Genomic DNA, 9,842 nt, shown 5'->3' on the forward strand with positions numbered 1-9,842 from the left:
TGTCTGATAAGTGCACAGGTAAGGGCTGTGATAGAGAAGGTCCTTCATCCCCTGCTCTCACCATTGTGCGGCTCTTACAGACTAGAGTAAGTAACTTGGTAACAGGTCAGTCACTGACCACTCACTGCCGGCTTCCTCCTGTCAGTGCGGACTTCTGGTAACTGAAAGTTGGAAGATGTATGCCGAGGGTGGTCTGATTAGTGCACAGGTAAGGGCTGTGATAGAGAAGGTCCTTCATCCCCTGCTCTCACCATTGTGCAGCTCTTACAGACTAGAGGCGGCTCTTACAGACTAGAGGAAGTAACCTGCTAACAGGTCAGTCACTGACCACTCACTGCCGGCTTCCTCCTGTCGTTGCCTGAGGACTTCTGGTGACTGAAAATTGGAAGATTTATTTCGAGGGTGGTCAAAGATGTGTTATGCCGCAAAAGAGCAAAATGCCCATGCAATTTTTTGATGGTTTATTCATCTATTTATTACTAACAGTACAGATAAAACTTCAGTATAGACAGTGTGGAATATTTAAGAATCAATGTCAGTCTGGAGCAGAGGAGGCGGACAGTGCTTTAAGGTCCATTGCGCGAGATCATGCGTGATGTTCTTTCTCGAACTGTTCACAGAGAATGTGAATGTAAAAGCATAAATAAAGGTTGAAGCTCAGTTTCCAGATTATAACCGGGGACTCTAGTAACCCATTAATGCTGGGCAGGACCCCACCAAGTGTCATCTCTCCCCAGTCCTGGGTAGGGGGCGGGGCTGATGAGGTGGTTGCAAAATGGTCGTAAATTATTCAAGAATAGTATATTTCACTGTTAAACATGTTCTATGTTCAAAGGTTGTTCCTTATTGGCAAAAAGTATTTGTATAGCTCATAAAGGAAGTTGGATGAGATGAGGGTGGTTCCATCATGGGTGGGGTGTATGCCTCATTTTTATCTAACTTTTTTTAACACAGAAGCCTACATGGATCTCACTGATCTGTCGAGGCTTCTGTATAACTTGGACCTTTTAATGATAGTTGCATTAAAAGGTCCGAGTTTACATAGGGGAAGACGTACCCGGACTAGCATAATGTAATAGCCTCAAACTCACAAGTTTGCAGGCTATAACCTTTGGTGAGTTGTGAGACAAACTCTGACCATGTGCAAGAAGGTCCGAGTTTGTCTCACACAAAAAAACTCGGACCCTATTACATCTCGCCCTAAATGTTATAGATTAGCCCCTGGCCATGATTGGGTAAACATTTCAGCAGGTGGTTATTGAATTTATGAATAAGCAGCAAATACCTAATCGATCACAAAAAAGTTTATCTTGCTAACATACACTGGTATCAGAGAACCACAGAAGTAACATGGGAGCAGGAGACTTGCTATACGCACCCGATATGGTTAACTGAGTGGGTTTAAATAGGCAGGACAGTTTGAGTTAGAAGCCAAACAGGAGTCACAGATCAGCCCGAGTAAAGACATAAAAAGACCACCGTTCCACACTATGGCGCTTTAACCTTCAGTACAAAGCACAGCAGCCATCTGGAGAATGACAGTGGAGATCCGCAGCAGCTGCTATGAAGCATAGGAAACTTGCAACAGCCGCATGAACCCACCACAGCAAAGCAGGACAGGAGGGACCTCACAGGTGGCCACCACAGACCCACTGCAGGACACTAGTGTGGCATCCCTGAGACCCCGACCTGGCGGTAGGTTGCCGTTTGCCCATTCTTGAGGACAGCTTTGTGACATCACCAGAGTTCCTGTGTCCTCCATTGGAAGGAGAAAGCAGGATTTTTCAACTTGCTGTAAAATCCTTTTCTCCGCTTTCATGGTGGACACTGGGCGCCCTCACAGCGCTTTTTTTTCTATGTGTGTTTCCATCGACATGTGTTAGTGTGGACGGTGTGTCCTCTCTCTTCCCTTGCTCTGTCTCTTGGGGCTTTGTTAGTAATAACTACGGCTTCTGGGCAGCCAGGGTACAGAGAGAGAGGAGACAGGATTTAGACAATTTCAGTTTTTAAGTGCCAAGCTCTTTACACCACTACCTATTACCCAGAATTCCACTGTGTGCACCCAACATGTGCTGTGAGCAACACAGACAGCACTGAGGTCAGGGATTCAAATCCCACTATGGCCCTAACTCTGGTTTGTATATCGGTTTCCTCCGGGTACTCCGGTTTCCTCCCACACTACAAAAATATACTGGTAGGCTAATTGGCCCATTTAGTTTGAGCATGTGATAGGGAATATAGATTGTAAGCTCCATTGGGGACTGATGTGAATGCCCAAATATTCTCTGTAAGCACTACGGAATATGTATGCGCTATATAAATAACTGGTAATAAAATAAACATTAGACTGTGGTATTTCCCATGCAGTAATTGTACAAGGAAACTGAAAGACCTCAGTACATTGTGACATAGGTAAGAATATGATTAGAAAGGGTGACTTTCAAGAACAAGATACAAAAAAACGTAAACTATTTGGAACAATTCCCTGATGTCCTTCCTATGGAGGAAGCCAGGCCAGGTGAGAATTTCTTGTCCAGTGGCCTGGATTGACCAAAAATTGGCCAATCCAACTTTTCAGCTGTACGTGTTGGGCCGGATGGCTGCACAAGGGCATTTGCATGGGCAGATCTGAACCAGCTATAAAGTGATTGCATTAGCCATCACTTCTTAAGGTGCCCACACACACACCGACTTTTCATCCAATTTGGCCGATTTCAGCACAAGCATCCAAAGTCCTTGTCAGGGCGATCTCACAATGGTAAATACGGGCTGGGTATGGGATGCTGGCATCCTGTCATGGTTAACATACCGACACTTGTTGGTCAATATGCTAACTCCCGTTCTTCCTACCCTAACCCGGTGCCTAAACCTATTCTCCCCATATCCGCACCCTAAACCTAACACTCCCACCAGTGCCTAACCTTCTCCCTAGTGCCTATCACTAACCCCTAATTTTCAGGGGCAATTGCAATTTTTAATAAACATGTCCCTAAACCCCCCTTTTATTATCATTTCATCAGGGTCATCAAATTAGATTCAACTACTGGCACCATATATGGTATACTATTTCCCATGCAGTAACTGTACCAGGTACATTAGCCGAAGGAGATCTATCCTATATACAGTGAATGGGCTAAGGGCCTTATTCAGGGTGGATCGCACGGCCGCGTTCGCACGTAGACGGTCGATATTTGTGCTCTGCACATGCAGCGCAGTGTGCATGCGCAAACCGGCTGCTACAATCGCAGTGAGCACACAGTCCCATCTCATAGTGATTGTTAGAAAAGTGAGGGTAATTAAGTCTGGATAGTGTCTGGTAATGGCCTTGAGGGCTGATTTACCTGGAGTAGTGGTGGCCTGTGGGGTAAGTTTTAGATGCAGCCTTTGGGCTGTCTAGCAGTCTTGAGGGCTGGAATGCCTTGGCCAGCTGCGGCCTGAGGACCGAGGGTGAGATGCAGTCTTTGGGCTGTGTGGCAGCCTTGAGGGCTGGTTAGCTGCAGCCTGGGGGCCGAGGGTGAGATGTAGCCTTTGGGCTGGTGAAGCATGGCCTTAGCTAGTTATGGCCTGCGGCCAAAGGTGAGATGCAGCCTTTGGGCTGGTGAGTTTCCAATGGAGTGTGCACACTGACTTGCAGAGATTTACCAGTGTCACCGGGTTGGCACTGGTGGTGGTGCGCAGGGTGACGCACTTTGGACATTGAGTTGCTACCAGCACTGCCGGATTGACACTGGCGTCGGTGCTCCGTATGGCGCACTTTGGACGCTGAGTTGCTACCAGCGCTGCCGGATTGACACTGGCGTCGGTGCTCCGTATGGCGCACTTTGGATGCTGAGTTGATACCAGCGCTGCCGGGTTGACACTGACATCGGTGCGCCAGATGACACTTTGAATGCTGAGTTGCTACCAGTGCCGCCGGGTTGACATTGGCGTTGATGCGCTGGATTACGCAGTAGAGATGCAGGGATGTGACTAGTGTCGCCGGGTTGACACAAGCCGCCTGACGTTGACCTGCGCCCAGGATGGTAGTGCACTCCTAACCGCTGAGATGACACACATGGCTGTGGCTGGGGTGCACACCATGCTGCCTCGATGACACAAGCAGCACACGGCAGAAGAAATGCAAAGCGTGCCATCTGGATGGAGCAAACGGCAGAGAAATAACACAACAAACTGGACTCTGGAACTCGACTGTAGAATAGGAGACTGACACAAACGGAAGCTCGAGTAACTATCACCGGCATGGGGTGAAGGGCTGGTTGGAATTTAACAAAAACAGGGCCCAACCAGAGCCAGCCTCCCTTAACGATGCACCTGTACTGTGCACAGACAGGAGAATCAATTAGCATGCACCTGATACTGCACACAGACAGGCAGTAATTAATGCAGTGCCTCAGGTTGGAAGCTGCAAACAATATGATCTGCTTAACTGAAGATCCTAACAGTATCCCCCCCTTGACAAGAGGTTAAGGAACCCCTAAACCCTGGTTTATCTGGAAAGTCCAAGAAGAATCTTCTCTTCAGGACAGGAGCATGTAATGACCTTTCCGGAATCCAGGAGTGCTCCTCCGGTCCGTATCCCTTCCAGTGAACAAGAAACTGGAAACGTCCACAAGAAAATCTGGAGTCCAGGATATTCTCCACAACAAACTCGTGGTGCCCCTGGACGAGTACTGGTGGAGGCCTGATTGGACGCCTAGGAGTAAACCTGCAGGAAAAGAACACTGGCTTTAGAAGAGAGCAATGAAATGTGTTGTTAATTTTAAGAGTCCTTGGTAACTTAGGCCGAAAGGCTACGAGATTAATTTGAGCGATGATGCGAAAAGGCCCGATGAATTTAGGCCCCAGCTTCTGCGATCTCTGATGCAGGTTAATGTTCTTGGCGGACAGCCAAACCAAGTCCCCCACTTTCAGACTGCAAGGTCTACGGTATCTGTCTGTCCAGAGCTTGGAAAAACTAGACACCTGCAGAAGGGACTGATGTACTTTCTTCCAAACCCGCCGAAACCCGGAAACGGATGAAGAGGAAGGAGTTGTGGTTGATGGAAGTCTCAAATTAATTACTCCTAGGATGGATCCCGAGATTGCAGAAAAACGGGGATACTGAAGAAGTGGAATGGCAGGAAACTCAGCAAACGGCAACTGAGATACCCAATTGGCATTTGGCAACAAAGCAACGGAGATACTGTTCAAGTGACTGACTCGCTCTGCCGATTAGACTGCGAATGATACCCCGATGACAGGCTGACAGTGATGCTCAGATCAGCACAAAAAGACCTCCAGAATCTGGCAATGAATTGGGTACCCCGGTCAGAGACAATGCCCACAGGAAGACTAGTAGATGAGAATGACACCCAAGTACACCACAGCGAAGACCCCCAGGAAATCTCTCAGGACCTCATTAATAAAGTCTTGGAAGACAGCGGGGGCATTGGATAAACCGAATGGCATCACCAAGTTCTCGAAATGCCCCGAGTGAGTGTTTGAAAGCCGTCTTTCACTCTTCCCCCTTGCGGATGCGAAAGAGATTGTAGGCTCCACGCAAGTCAGTATTCGAGAAGATAGATGCCTCTCGTAATTGGTCGAATAGCACCGAGATCAAGGGCAACGGGTAGGCATTCTTGTTGAGTCCTCGAAAATCAATGCAAGGCCGGAGGAACCCATCTTTTTTTTGAACAAAAAAGAAACCGGCCCCTACTGGAGACTTGGATGGCCGAATTAATCCCTTCTGAAGAGCATCCTCGATGTATTCCTTCATAGCTCTACTTTCCGGGACTGACAAGGCATACAGCCTACCCTTAGGAAGTCTGGCATCAGGAAACAAGTTGATGGCACAATCGAAGGGGCGATGAGGTGGTAAAACATCAGCTTTTTTTTTTTTCTAGAGAAAACCTCCGCCAGATCACGGTACGGAGCAGGAATCTTAGGAGTGTCTGCTGACATGACTGCGGCAAGACGAACTGGACGAGACAAACATTGATCAAAATAAGGAGAACCCCACTGAAGAATCTCTCCAGGCATCCCAAACGCCGGAATCCCGAACGTCTGGACGGAAAAGTATTGTGCTGTCCCCGGGGATAGGGGGGTTAGGTTTAGGCACCCCCGGGGGGGAGATTATGGTTAGGCACCCCCTGGGGAGGGTTAGGCTACGAGGAGGGGGGATTAGGGTTAGGCACCACTGGGAGGGAAGTTAGGGCTAGGCACTTCCTGGGACAGTTAGGGTGCAGGGAGAGGGGGTTAAGCACCACTGGAGGGAGGTTAGGGTTAGAAACCCCCCAGAAGGGTTAGGGTGCAGGGAGGGGGATTAGGCACCACTGGGGAGAGGTTAAGGTTAGGCACCCCACCCAGGAGGGTAAAGGTGCGGGAAGGGGGAGTTAGGGTTAGGCACCACCGGGGGGAGGTTAGGGTTAGGAACCCCCCAGGAGGGTTAGGGTGCAGGAAGGGGGGTTAGGCACCACCGGGGGGAGGTTAGAGTTAAGCACCACTAAGGGAGGGTTAGGGGGGGAAGAGGGGTAGGGATAGTATACTTACCTCTATTGAGCCGCCGGTATATCATACCGATCCCCCTTCCTAATAATTTCTTGCTATATATGATGCTTATACTTAAATTTAGGAAATTAAAATGAATGAACCTTAATAACCACTGACTGTTTTGTGTTCATCATTTGAGTAAATAAACATCATAAGGTAACCGGTAAATTAGCACTGACCAGTGGAAATCCCTGAACTTCCAATCAATAATGGGTTAAATACCACTATGTAGTGGGAGATCAAAGAAAAAGACCCCAGTGGCAGATAAAGGAAAATAGGAAGTATATTATATTCATTCAATCATACATGCATTAAAGCAGCTGGATTGATCCCTATACATCAGCTGCTTATATTTCACAATCTGTTGTATGTATACACATGGAGATGTTCATGTTCATTCTCCTCGGTGTAAGCTGGTTTATTATGAGACCTATTCCCTTTGTGCTGGTTGCTGTCAGATCTGTTGCTCCTAATGTCTCACAAATCCCAGTATACCGCCCCAAATGGATCCTGTCAATGACTTTCCATCTGGCATCGCTAAGGTACCATGACACATGCACAGTCGGCCGATAATCACTCAACTGCGTGAAGATATCGACATGGAGAGGAACGATATATCGCGCGGCTTGTGCAGTGTGTACGCCCAATTGCTCATGCATGGCGGTCGTTCCTCGCATTGTACCATGTGCTGTTATACACAGCATGTAAGGATACATGGCTCTGTCACACACAGGATAGTGCAGTGTCTACAGCGCACCCCATGTTTCGTTACATCGCACCGTAGGCTGGGTAACATCGTATAGTGTGTACCCGGCTTTATGACTAAATGAATATAATATACTTCAGAATTTTCCTTTATTTGGCACTGGGGTATTTTTCTTTGATCTCCCACTAAATACTGGTAATTAACCCCTTTATTACTTGGCAGTTCAAGGGCTTCTACTGGTCAGTGGTAACTTACTGGTTACCATAGGAATGTGGTTTACTCAAATGAACACAAAACGGTCAGTGGTTAAAAAGGTTTAATAATATTAATTACCTAAATTTAAGTATTACCATTGGGCAATAAATTGTTAAGTGGTTATTGAGATATAGAGCAGTATTCAATTTGAACTGAGCCGCCATACTTTTCCGCAGCCCAGATTTTCCGCCTACTTCGCCTGTTTTGTAGGCAGAAAAGTATTGCCCGCGTGCCCGCTTTGCCCCGTATTCAATTTGAAAGTATGCGAAAACGGGACCCAGCGAAACTTGAACAGGTGGAAAGTACTGTCAGATTTGGGGAAATCAGCCTGACACCCCCAAAAGATGCTCTGACATGGTGGTTCCCTATGGTACCCCCCGATTTGGCTTGGTGAAGGTATTTGGTGTTTTTAAAAGGGCTCAATAGCTGTTAAATAGCGTTTTTTAATAAGTGGTGCAGAATAGTATTCAGGAGTATTTTTTCTAGAAAATAACTTATCCCAGCATATTTGGGGTACTTGAAAATGGGGATCAGCATATTTAAAAGTTGCTAAAGTCAAGTTGAAAAAATCATGAAAAATCCACCTGCCGCAAACACCTGCAATCAATAAAACACTTGGGGCATACTTGGCGACCCCCCCAGAGTCAAGTTCACTAGTCTTTAACTTGGTCCCACAACATTTTTTTTACGCCCCCAAATCCAAAGTAATTTTTTGGGGTGTTAAGTGTTTTTGAATTTTTTTTTTACACAGTTTACCTTTGGGTTCCTGCAACGTTGCACCCCAAAACCCCAATTCTGCCCTTTTTCCGCCTGCTATTCATAGGCAAAACTCTTTAAAATTGAATACGGGGTAAAAGCAAAACAGGCGAAAAATGACGCCATCAGCAAAAAAGTATCGCGGATCCGGACTTTTCGCCTCAAATTGAATACGGGCCATAATTGGAATAGCACTGATGTTACACCCGTCTTTTTAACAGGCACAATTTTTTGGCATATTTTTACCATTCATTACATTAATTCACGGCATTTTAATATGCACTTATGATAAAAATTTAGTTTTAGCACCCCGCCATAAGTGAGTGTCCCATAGTGGAATACTGACCTTTCTCTTCTCCTGTTTGGATTCAGTGTCTGATTCAGACCCGCTCGCGAGCGGTATGCGCTCGCAAGCGGGTCGATGGTGGCCCAGTGCGCATGCCGGCTCCGTCGTGCGCATGCGCGAGACCCGGATAGCGACGGGCAATCCGTCGCTCCGGGTCTCGTACCAAAGGGGGTGTGCTGTCGATGTTGAGTGACAGCACGCCCCCTTTGGTGGGCGGGCCGGGGGCATGGCTGCCCAGATTGAGGCGTTACCATGGGAACGCCTACCGTCTGGGGCCGGCCCCACTGACATCACAAGTGATGTCAATGGGAGTGCTTTCGGCTCTGTTAGAGCCGAAAGCACTCTGGGGCTTGCGGCAATGAGACCCTACCACAAGTATCTTGACGCAAGCCCGATGGTCGCAATGGTCTTGACCATCGCAACCATCTTCCTGGCAGCTTGCTATAGCTGTGGGTGGTCACAGGATTATAGTCTAAGTATCTCTATAAGTAATTGTTCTAAACCAACAGTAAAGTTTGATTACTTGGAATATTGGGGTCTATTTACTAAGCCTTGGATGGAGATAAAAGGGGAATTAAATTGTTTGCACCGGCAGCTGAACCCCCTTAGTTCCTGACGTAGTTATACAATTGTTGCTCCTGTCAAGAGCCGGCATTTCAGCTCGCACCCCCAGGAGTGGAGAGATGATATGTGCGAAAAGTGACTTCCTGCGTGCATCGAGTCGTCTGGCTGCGTATGCCGCTGCACTGCTTTAATTATGCACGCCCCTGTAACGGCGTCCGAACACACAGGCACGCCTGCATTCGCCCGGCCATCCCCCACAAATGCCACTTCCTGTCAATCAACATCGGAGGGGTCTCTGTCCTCATGGTGTGTGCAGTGCGAACCTTTACCCGACCGCAGTGACTGGTTCGCGCACGCACATTGCAGCAGAGACGCATCACCGGCCGGCTCTGTGCGATCTCTCACTTGCGTTCCTTGCTGAATCAGGCCCTCAGTCAGTATCAATGTAATAGGATTGTAGTGGAGAGATGCATCAGGTCTGCTAAACCCCTCGTCACACTGCAGCTGTAACCTAGTGACATAATAAGGCCAGACAGCCGAAGGATGGAGTCTGCTCCACCTGTATTATAGCAACAGCAGAGACTGCGCCACCTGAACTATAACAGAAGGATCTGAAGTACAGCCACCTGACACCAGAGTCTGCTCCAGCTGTATAATAGCCAGGAATCAGGGCCTGCTCCCCTTGTA

Source organism: Taudactylus pleione, unplaced genomic scaffold (genome assembly GCF_031769625.1).
Source record: "Taudactylus pleione unplaced genomic scaffold, aTauple2 ptg000424l, whole genome shotgun sequence".
In the NCBI taxonomy this organism is placed as follows: Eukaryota; Metazoa; Chordata; class Amphibia; order Anura; family Myobatrachidae; genus Taudactylus; species Taudactylus pleione.